Source organism: Buteo buteo, chromosome 23 (assembly GCF_964188355.1).
Source record: "Buteo buteo chromosome 23, bButBut1.hap1.1, whole genome shotgun sequence".
Taxonomy (NCBI): Eukaryota; Metazoa; Chordata; class Aves; order Accipitriformes; family Accipitridae; genus Buteo; species Buteo buteo.
Window position 1 is genome coordinate 21,244,228 of NC_134193.1, and position 12,128 is coordinate 21,256,355.

General features: G+C 38.9%; 1 long non-coding RNA gene across 1 annotated transcript in view; it reads left to right on the forward strand.

The window, feature by feature from the left end:
- LOC142044054 (uncharacterized) overlaps positions 1-12,128 on the forward strand; it is a 51,747-nt gene that overhangs the window by 16,186 nt on the left and 23,433 nt on the right. The gene's annotated exons all lie outside the window — the stretch shown is intronic.

Below are 12,128 nucleotides of genomic sequence, written 5' to 3' on the forward strand. Positions count from 1 at the left end.
TTTATTACTTCATTCTCCCAATTTTATTCTGTGTCCTTTTGCTTTCTCCCTTTAATGTGGCAAAGCTTGGCAATAAACCTAATGTCAGTTCTGCTCTCATAGCTGGAAATGTCTAATGAGGCAGAGCATCCTAGCATTAGCTGCTTTCCTCCCCTGTACTCCAGTCAATTTTTTCAGGGTTGGCAGAGTCCAAAATCTGAACAGGTCCATCGTTTGTTCTTGAGGGACATACTTCTCTGGGGGTTTAATTACCAGTGAAAATATCTGTTGATAAGGAAAGAGGACTTCAGTTTTTCACCTAAGCTGCTGCTTATATAGAACTTCAGTCTTTGCAGTCTCATTTTTTCTTGCCGTAACAGCTGCCTCTGTGCCAGCACTACCCTGCCAGCTGCTTTAGTGCTGTGCTGAAAATTCAGAGGAGGCTCAGTTGCATGCAGTGCACAGAACAATTCTTGCACAAAGTTTTCAAGCAAGGATTCCTTTCATCACCCTATCTCTGGGCACCTTATAACGCACCAGGTTGTAGGTATGGTCAGAGAGACCCCCTATTGTCAGCACATTTGCTGCAGTTTTTTCATCCTTTTATTACTGCTGCATCTATGTCTCATGCAAAATGTCTCAAACTGTTAGTTAGCTTAAGTGCAAGTGACACATGAACTCATTTTCCCCTCACAAATAGAAGCCAGATGACAAACTTGTCACCTGATAGGGCTTCTGTCCTTCTAGATAGATGTCAGTAGGCAGCTTCCAACACTCGGCAATCTTAGCGGGTATTTGCTGTATAGACAGGGCAGCTGCTTCCTACTATACAAATCTGGTCTGTCACTATGAGTGTGTGTATATTTCCTATGGTCAAAAAACCAGCATTTCTTTATGCCACTACATACTGTAAGCACTTGCTTCCTAAGTGGTGGCATGCATCCACGTTGCATGATGTGAAATAGCTTTGTGTTTCAGAGTACAGTGCAGCGCAGCATCCCTTGTGTTGACGCACTAGTATTCATGCTTGTTCAGTCTCAGGTTTTGTCATGAACTTGGAGCGCCAGTGGACCTAGGCAAAAGGAATTAACTCTGAAAAACAACAAAAAACTCTTACAAGACTTTATGATGCTAGAGAAGTTAGACTTGAAGGAGAAAAATAATTTCGGTAGGTTAGATGTTAAAGGATATAATGCTAGTGATAAATGTAGCCCAGCTAAACTGAGTCAGACAAACTTTTCCAGCAGGGTCTATCCTGCTTTAATGGCTGGGATTTGCTGTCAGCAAACTCCATCTCCTTGAGACTGATATAAATATAGGTATAAAATGTCAAGCTTGACAAGTAGTATTTCATATTGGGTGCTATCTTGCTCATTGTATTCTCCAGTCACTGATTGTCCTTTAATGCCAAATTGTAAACCCAGCTTTTTGGTCAGTTTCAAGCCAAATGTTCTGTATTACACTTTAACAACCTCTTCAGTTAAAAAGATTTTGGTTCTTCTGAGCAAAGCATTTGCCCTATGCATAAACCCCCCACATCTCTGGATTTCATTGTTGATTTTAAATATAATTTAAATATAATTTGTCATTACGGAGATCTCTTCCAGTTTCTGTTGCTCTTGGGTGCCATTACAACTTTTTCAATATGAAAAATTATTTTCTTGCTTGCAATTAAAATTCTAGAAATGAGATCTCTGTCAGTAGGTAGTTTAAACCTGTATTAAAGTTCTAGTGTAATTTATGTATGTGCTTACGAGAATTTGAGTTTTAAGAAGAGAAGACATCTCCAGCTAGGATAAATAGCCATACCTGTTCTAGATTATCAGAGCTCTGTAGGGGAAAACTGCCCATTCTCAGCATTATGGAACGCATGGAGAGAAATTCTGTTGAAGAAATCTAATGAATTCAAAGACCTATGTGAAAATCAGTATTCTAATTATTGTACAAACCAAGAAGAGCTAGTGATCTTTTGTTGAACTTAACCTCTTTTAACTGTGTCTTGGGATCCAGGAATGATGAAATAGAGGTGGCTGTATGTCGCTCGTGTTTTACAATAACATCTGAAAATGACTTGGTTCATTACAGAAAAACTTTGAAACATAAGCTGAAATTTCTATGCCTCCTGGTGAGTTTAACCACTGTGTGGAGGACTGTGCTGTGTTAATTACCAAAGTGAATCTTGCAAACAAGAGCTGGGGGAAGTGCTTCTGAATGTGCTTAACCTCCAGAGGGACCAACGCACCTACTGCCAGAGGTTTTACAAAAGGGAGGTCATTCCCTGGCTGCTAATGGCATGTCTCTACTAGTCAGAACTCACTGGCTCTCTGTCTTGTGTCTGACAGTGTATTTGGGTGCGTTATTAGTTGTCAAAAGTGGCCTTAATGCTGTGTAATCATCAGAGCTGAAAGCAAAGTGTATTGCATGTCCCAGGAGGTCACATCGTTATTTTCTCAGGAAAAATTTCTTACTCTCATGTGAGCAGGCTGGTGTATTTAGTGTATTTCTAACATTTGTAACAAAGACTGACTGCTGTGATGCAGATTGAACAGGGATAGGGAGACATTAGAAGTCCGTGTTATGCATTGTGTTGTCTGAGCAGTTCTGAAACAGGAATAAGATCTAACACTGCCTTGCCCTAACGTTTTATGATGCAAGCGTGGAACTTTTTCTTAATAGATAGTGTGTCTGATGGAGGAAAAAGAATAATATTTTTAAAATAAATTTCTTCCCTTCTGTGTGACTGAACAATCCAGCAAAAAGGGGTGCTGCTTTCATGTAACTGTGTTTTGCCATCTAAGATTCAACTAAACCAGACTTGGTTATTCCTGTCCAACCAATCCACCTCTCATAGATGTTTGAAGTAAAAGGGAGAAAACCCTAGGTAGTAGGACAAATATGGTGTTCATTTAGGGAGTGAGAAAATTTGTCAACAAAGGGAACCCAAGGCAACCTAATATAACACCTCACATGGTTGAAAGGACAAACAGATGATACTAGAAGTAGGAGATAAGATCCTTTCCTATGAGAAAGAATGTAAGTGCCATGAAGATGCACTTTATTTGCACTGGAGCTGGATTAGATGACTAAATTGCCATAAAAGGTTTGACAATGTGAATGCAGTTGAACAGAAGGTCAGGGCATAATCTAGAAATTCTGCAGAGTAGAGCAAGGTGAGGAGACTGCAAAATCTAGATCTGCCAAGAGGAAACACTCAACATAATTACCATTCCACATTATATTAAATAACTTTAGAGGATGAAGTCTACATTTAATTTATGATTGGGATACAATCTAGAAGGATTTGGATGTCTTCTGTTCTTATTTTAATCGCTCACATTCCAGAATTTGTAAGCATGCGCTTATAGTGCCCTTTGCCAACAGTTGAAATGACTGCTGGGTTGTTAGAAAAATAAATTCAAGGACAAGCAGTTGGATCTGGTTAAAAATGTATGCAACAAAGGGATATAGCTGTACTGGGATAGCATTTTGACTACCATGGCCTTGGTACCTTGTTTATGGTGCTATAAAGCTTCATTGTAAGAAATGACTCAAATGCTCATTTTATTTCTTGAGTTTATTCTTATATATAGGCTTTGAATGTGAACATTTCCTGAGTGGTAGATTCTGTTTTGCCTTTGTATCTTCTGTATCAACCTCTGCCATCTCATAAAATGTTCATTATGTTGCACCCAAAGCAACTGGGCTGAATTTTCATTAGATAATTTGAGCTCAACAACAAGGCACAAGATCCAGTGCACTTGCCTTGATCTCATAACTTTAAGCAAACAGTTGTAACCTCTGTGGATCTGTAGTGCTCCTCTGACTTTCTAAGTGCTTTGAGACTTGCGGATGTAAAACATTATGTAGATGTATTGTTTTATTTATTTTTAGAAAGTTAATATTGATGCTCAGAACTACACTAGTATTTTAAGGATTAGGCTGCGGTGAATAAAAATTGCAATTTTGCAGTATATATGCCTGAGTTTACAGTTTGTGGTTACTTTGGGGTACAGATATAAGAAGAGGCTCTTGAGATAATACTTAAGATGCTGCTGTCAGTGTGTTTCAACCCTATCCTGTATATTTGTTTGTACTTCTGTTTCATTCTTAGCCTCTCTTCATCTATCTTGGGAATTAGGACAGTGATACATTTCCATGTTTCCTATAGTAATTTGCCTAAAATCTTCAACAACAGATGATGATGTCAACTGCATTTGGAACTAATGAAATAAAGAGTAGTATGAAGTTCCTAATATGCTTCCATACTTCTTTTTCTTCTTCTGTAGTGATTGTTGGGTTCTCTTTAGAGTATGCTTTCTCCTTTTTCTGTGTATAGGATCATAAGAATATAAGATATAATATAGGTTGGAGGGGACCTCAAGAGGTCTGTAATCCAACCTCCTGTTCAAACAGGGTCAGCTGTAAGGTCAAATTAGGTTGCTCAGGGCTCTACCTTGGTTGGTAGTGAAAACCTCCAAGGATGGAGACCACACAACCTGTTCTGGAATGGTCAGGGCACAAAGTATGGGAAAAATTGAAGATTTAAGAGAGGCTGATTTCTTGCAAACTCTGCTGTGGTCTTTCTGTTACAAAACGGATTTTCTCAAATTACCCACAAGAGGGAGTTTAAGCCTTTTCTATAGGGAAACAAAAGGTAGCACTAAAATGCGCCATCAAGCATTGGCACCGAAACTGGTTTCTTCAGATAATCCCAGTTAAAAGGGCTTAATGCATAGACACCCATTACCCCAAATCCCAGGCTGAGGGAGTCATAGGTGTTCACATCATTACTGCACTTTAACCACGGGGTCTTTTAGGAAAAGCTGTTTGTTGTGTCTCCATGGCATATATTTAGGTGCTCTGTTGTCACTTAATTGTATTTGTTGGTAAACTGTGTATGAAAGAGAATGACTCTTCCTGCTCTGCAGGCGAGGTGCCTTTGGAACGTGAGTGGGTGCCAGTCCTCCATTCCTTTGCTCCAGGTTTGCTGTAACCTTTGGTTTGTGTGGTAGACAGGTAACTGCATGCCAGGCATCTGCTGCATGTCAACTCAGCACTTATTTTGTCATATGGCTGGTGAAAGGGGTGTTGACATCCTCATCCTCTTCTCTGAAGAGAGACCGTATTAACTCCTTCACTGCTGATCTACCACTGCAACTGCTCTGCTGTTCCTGTTCCACTGAGGCCAGCTTAGTTCTACTTTGTCTCGCAAAGACGCAAATTAATGCCATCATCAGTTATCCGAAATGGTTGCTTTGAGGAGTTGTGTATCTCCACAGAAAAGCAGTAGGATGGAAGTCTTTTTATTTGTAAGGATTCAAACCAAATTATTAGTGACTTAGATTTTTTCATAAGGTACCTGTTCAGAAAATACTGAAATAAATATAAACCTCATGCCAGTCATTCAAAAAAGGTGGCCATTCACAAGGTAAATCATCATATAAGCACTAATATGCCTCAGCAAATTCATCAGAGAGGCCCCAGCCCAGGTGGTGTTGGGAATTTGTGTATTAGCTTCAGAGTACCATTTCACTGTGTGAAAGTGAACATGGTTACGCTGAAGAGCTGTGAAGAGCTGTGAAAAGCTGTTTCTTCTGACTGTCCTGATGAAATCTTTTTTCCCTAACTACAAATGAAATGAAGAGTTAAAGTGCCTGCAGCCATTCTGTAGACTCCCTGCCTTTTCCTGCATTTTTACATTTTTTGATACACAAATGCAGAATGCCGTGAGCTAAATCAGTCTTGATAAACCTCACTGTGTGTAGCTCTGTAGTCATTCTCTTAGGAAATGCAGTATGAGAGGGAAGATCTTTTGGTGAGAATGTTGGTCTGCAAATGCTAAGAAGCCTCACCTAACATTGGTCACTTCTGAACTTTTACATTGGAGGCAGATGCGTGCACCATCTGTTGTTCAGGTGTGTTTTTCATCCTCTGACTAGAGGGAATTAGTCCAAAGGCTTAGCTTAGTCAGAGGGAAATACAAGGATGAATATCAGATGGGTTTGTGGCCTTGAACTGACAAGCCAAGTAAATGATGCTGATTGATACTGAAAGGCTCAGCTGTGAGGAAGCCAGGAATGGTCTTGCTCTTCACCCTTTAACTGCAACTGTTCCCCACTTGTGGGTGCTTCCAGAACTCAACGTGCTCGGGAAGGTGAAAAAAGTAAGGGCAGACTTTGAAAGTTATTCTGAGCGATTGATTATGATAATAGGAATGTTATTCTCCTTGCTAAAATTATTTATAGAGAGAACAAGATACAGCACAGTTGTATCATGCCAGCCAGCTTCTCCAGTTCTGAGCTGCAAATTATTAAAAATAAAATAAAAAAAATTAAAGAGCCTTGAATTTTTGTGTATTTGAAAAACCTCTCCTCAGGATGAAAGTAAGGAATAAAGGACGAAGTCTGCCACTACTGAACTTCTCTGAAGCACTAGATCCAAAAAGGGGCTTGCATTAGTAAAAGCTAACTGCTTTTAATCTATTGTAAGTCTGCACTGCTATGAAAAACCTTCTGGCTGAATTATACATTCACTTATGTTTAACCAGAAAATCCATTAGAGGCACAGAGGCCACAGAATAGATCTTAATTTCAGATTGGATAAAAGGAAGCCAAGGCTGAAACACCAAGACTATGTGGCAGAAGCTTAAAAAACTAAGTTAAGGGAATCAAATTAAGGAATTCAAAGGCCAAAAGAAGGCTGTGATGAAAACATTATATTTCTGATGCCAGTGAAGAGAGATGACCCATACACTGTTCTGCATCCACTATTTTAAATTATCAAATGTATTCTTTTCATGTAACAAGTATGATTTTGGGAACACCGCCCAATGATTAGGTTTGACCTGTGTAAATTTTCCTGCTTTCTTTTCCAGACAGAGCATACTGCCTTCTTGGATACATTAACACATGGGGAACACCTCTTTCTGTGGGCCTTTCTCCAGTGTGGTCTCTCTGGAGCTCCTGCATCATGAAGGGAGATTTATGTCCTTAACACTGCATATAGTCTGCACAGTTTGATACAACCAGTAGCTGTATGCTCAGGAAGGTCTCCACAGCAAACACTTTTGTTTTCATATGGAGACAAATGCAATTACTTTCAGCTAAGTGCCCTGCTTGCTTAAACAACTCACTTAATGTTGATTTAGGAGAATGGTTATTATATATGAAATGCATACTCCCTGAGATCAAAACCATATTGCTCTTGGCTGAAGATGAGTGAGGTTTACTACAAGGTAAATCTCACCATTGGTACTCCTATATTGATATGAGTTTCTGTTCTGTGGGATGGAATTGGGTCCTTCTCTAAAGAAATACGTACTCCATGTGTTTATGCAGTGGCGTTTATTGGCATGTTGGAAGGGTATGGCCTGCCTGAAACTTTTGCTTCTGTTATATGGTTTCTTTCAATAGCATTTTGTCCATCTTCACTTTCTTAATAAAGGCAAATAACTTTCCATGTTTCTTGGTGATATATATACCAACAAAAATAAATGTTCTAAACAAATTTTAGGAATTCTCATTTTAAAATATGAGGCATCGCTGCCTGTGAGTTTAGAGAAAAGCCAGCACAGATTCTATGGTAAATCAGTTTATATGAGATTTGTCCAAAGCATTCTGTAACCCTGCAGTCAGTGTAACTCAACATCTTTTCTCTTTGTTAAAGAGAACGCTCAAATCCATTAGTTAATTCAAGCTGAATAAACTCTGTGGTGTTTTCCTGCCAAATACTATAAAAGGGAATATTGAATTGTTCCTTGGAAAGGCCCCTAGGATCTGTCATGTCTATTCAGTATTTTTTTTACTAAGATGCAGTTGTGCTCCTGTGTCTTTATGAACCATCATAATCTGAGGTTTGTTCTGTATGACAAAGTAAGAATATGAACCTGATGCTTCCTCAAATTACAGAACTTAGAGTGTGGTGAATCCAATGGTAGTGCTTATGAACTGCAAAGTACTGCAGTTTAGAGTCAATCTGATGGTGATATATTTCCTCTGTATAGATTTAGTTTTGTGTATTTTCTCTTTGCATTGCAAGTTTCTCCAGGTTCCTGGTAGCAGCTACTTTGCCAAGAAGGGAGTGGTGATGATGAAGGAAACTTTTATTGAATGATATTGGTGGATGACCCATGATACAATTGTGGTCATTTCTTCATAGGCATGCTACATGAAAATGCTTTTGCCCTTCTTCAGCAGTAGTCTCTGGCAAAAGTAGCATAACATGGGCTGCCATCTTTTGGAGAAACCTCCTATTACAGCAGTTCAGAGGAATTCATTACCATTTGAGTTGTTAATGACACTATCACACTAGTTCATTCACATGTTATTTCAAAATTATGCAATGCCCTTACCAGGGAAAGGTGAACATATAAGAAACTAGGCAGGAGAAAAGAGTAGCATTGTAAAATGCTGAAGTTTTAGAGTGTTGGAACACAAGGCAATGAAGCAGCTCTCTTGTATTCTTCAATACACAGGTCTCAGCATCTGCTATGAAGGTCAGAAAACAGATTACACAAGCTGTTTCCTCTAGCTAGTTAAAACATGGTGAGTGACTGGAAGATGGGCCAAAGAAACATTACAGGGCATGGATGAAGGCAAATCTTGGCAGAGGCTGTTATACTGAGGCTGTCAAAACCAATCAAGCAAGAGCGGATTGGCACTTCCCTATGCAAAAGACACCAGAAAAAAAACAAGTGTAGTGAATACAGGAGGGTGTGCCTGTAACCTCCACTATACTGAGAAGCCACAAAAGGTGAATATTCACATTTGTCTAACTGACAAGAGACCCTGTCATGTAATCTGTTTGTAGAACAAATCCATCTTTGCTTAGTGCTCCTCCTTTCGTCTGTATTCTGCTCAGCCTGAGTAATCAGTACATCAGAGCGCAAAACTTTTCCTCCAAAGCAAAACATCAGAACAATAAACAATAGGTCTTCTTTATATGGTAGTAATGTAGAGGCATTGGCACATATATGGACTCCGAGCTATTCAACTATTACAGAGTAGTTACTCTACAATACAGTATATAATTTTTAAGCATAGTTGTAATGAGATTTTACAGATATGATTTCTCTATATTTAATTTATGCTGTGTGTATTCAGATAGTGAAGATCATCCGGGGAGACCTTTTTGCCATTGGAATAGCAATGCCTTTTCCTTACAGCCTTCTTTCTCTTTGTCCTGTTTTGAAACTTTATGCTATTTTTCCATAACTGTATGCTACCTTTATATAACCCAGGTAATATTTCACAAGCATTTCAATGGACAATGGTGCTGTCAAGGACTGTGGTGCTGCTTCTCACATTACATTGCTAAGCAACATACAATATAACAGCATGATATCCTGCTGCAGTTGGTAAGAAGTCAAGCTCCAATATTCAGTAAAATTATTCTGATCTACTTTTCTGTCACACAAGACTCCACTTGTTTCAGCACAAAAAGAGTTGTATGAATAGTAACAAACTAATACAAAAGTTGGACATTTTTATTAAATTCCCAAGTGCTAAATACATATAGATTAATTTTTTTTCCTAATTAACGCCAGAGAAGTTGGGTTTTGCCATTTTGCCTGTTGTGTAGCTTTCCTGACTTTGACAAGTCTTGCTTTTATCAAAGCATCAGTTAAATAAAATGCTTCAACTTTGAAGCAAGTTTGTTTGCTTACCTGCTTAAAATTACATATGTGCTTGAATACCTTGCTAAACATGGGTCAGCTTGAGAGCAGAGACAAGATGTCAAATCTATGTTCAGAAGCAACCCCTATATTTTCATAACATCTGCCTGAAATGCAAACTATAATATTTGATGAGGTGAAATCTCAGTTACCTCATTTATTCCAAACTCCTCTATTTAGAGCCAAGTTAATTATGAATTTTAAAAAATCTGATCTGTAATCCAATTTGTAAATTCACATATGACATTTCATAGTGGAGATCACTTTTGTCAGCTGATCTCGTCTCTGTAGAAACATGCATATTTCAGTTCCATTTTTGTTTATATATATATTTAAAAATTCAATAGGATCATCACTCAAAATACTAGCCTTCTTTGTAAAGGATAACATCTCTCTAAAATATTTCAGTAGATGATGAGAGGAGAATTCTGGCACTTGCTGATTTAATAAAGACTTTCCTATTATTTGCTTCTCACTAGCTTTTAAAAGCCATTAATACCAGTTACCCTTATTGTGCCTGAGTATGCAAAAGTTTTACACTGTTGCTATCAAAAACTGTTTCAGCATTTTACTATTAGCATTGGGCACTCTGAGAGGGATCAAAGGAGGCTTTGTATTATTAATCTTGTATCTTAAAGAGTTGGTGCATGAGGTCAAAATCAGTGTTATTTTCAGTAATGAAATCGCGAACTACATAATATTGAGCAAGTCACTATCAGCAAAAACAGCCATGTGGAACAGTAATTACTTAGGGTGCTTCAAGGAGTTACTGCTAAGAATGGCTGGGCTAATCTGGTGAAGGTGAGGGATTCTGGCCCACCAAGAAGCTGTTTCTCAAGAGAAAGCTTGTTCCGCACAGGCGTGGTCTCCCTTGGCTGGGTGTGGAATCCGTGGTTTTGAATGCTGCTCCTCTAATAGCCAGAATGGTGTCAGGACCTCCTCTTTCTTGTTATGTGTGTCAGCATACCTACTGTTATGTGACTGCTTGGGAGTGAGAGATGGCCTAAATCTGGACATCTCTCTTCTTCCCCATAGATTTCTATTTCCATGTCTTAATTTTAAAAAGAGAGACAAAATTTTTGGAAGACCTATACCTCTGGAAGGGTAGTTAGCTCTCTAGGTGGCATACAAAAGGAAATACGGGCTTTGAGGATAATAACAGTGTGTATGGGGGTGAGACAGAGCAGCTCAGTGTGTGAGAAATGGTCTTCATTTGAACGAGAGCAGAGGAAACAGATTGGCTGATAATGCTGAATACCATTCAATTTCCTTTTAAATTAGCAGATGGGGAGGGAAAGGAATATAAAAGGAAGTGAGTGAGAAAAAGAAGCTAATGATGAATGTTGAATGGGAACAAAATGTTGCCAAGACATCACGAGAGAATCAAGAATTGATGAAGAAAGGGAAATTAAATTGTTGCTCTATATGGGTGCTCAAAGAGCTTTGAACCCCTGGCTCCAGTGTCTAAGGTGCACTTTGTATAATCCTGTGACAGACTGGTTTTACTGACATGCCCATTGTGGCTAGGGAATCAGATGTGGGGAGGATTTTGTTTCACGATGGCAGACGCGCAGCAGAAGAGAAGCCCAATAGAGGATATCGTAGCGGATATCGTAGCCTGTGCAGACTGAAGGGCATTTCCTAGAATCAGGCAAAGCTGGTTTCATCTGATGCTAAAATTCTTCTATCAAGTGATGGGAACTGATTATAGAAATTTGTTGTATCTCCTAGTCAGAATAAGGCGGCAAACCAGGACGCTGCTAAATCAGATAAGAGTAGGCTGCCAAAAAGGAGAAAAAAAATGTACTTTAGATTCTTCCAACCATTCTAATAATTTCAGTTACTCTCATAAAGAAGACTGGAGAGTTAGAAGATGATAATGTTGCACAGGGAGAGGAGCACACATATGTCTGCAGATGATGCTGAACAGTCAGTAGGATCAGCAACTGAATCGTAATGCAGTTATATACTGCAGTAAGTCAGACTTGATAATTCCAGTTAGATACTCCCCCAGTTACAGCACATGCAGTATTCACAGGGCCATGTGTTCGTGGAAGTAGAACAGAAAAGCTGATTGGAAGGAGTTTGGTTTTGAATATGCTTGAAAACATGCACAGGTATAATAGGTACTTTCTTAAAGCTAGGCCACCTGGAGCAGTGTTCCCTAACCTGTGTGGTCTGTGGACTGTTCATGGTCTGTAAACTGGCAGAAGATGGTGTAGGAAATAGTAACAAAAGCCAAAGTTATAGAAAAAGCGGCATGCACCTTCTCCTGCATGCAAGTTTGGAAACAAACAAATGAGAGGGAAAATTAAATAAGCACTGAAAGTTTAGATCAAGTTTTTCTTGTTTGTAAATGAAAACCATGTTAGTTAGACTACATAATACAGCCCATAGTTTTTTCCCAAAAGGTTACATGTTCCTTAAATTTTGAACAGATTGTGAAACAGTGACCTGGGGATTCCTTATGTAACTA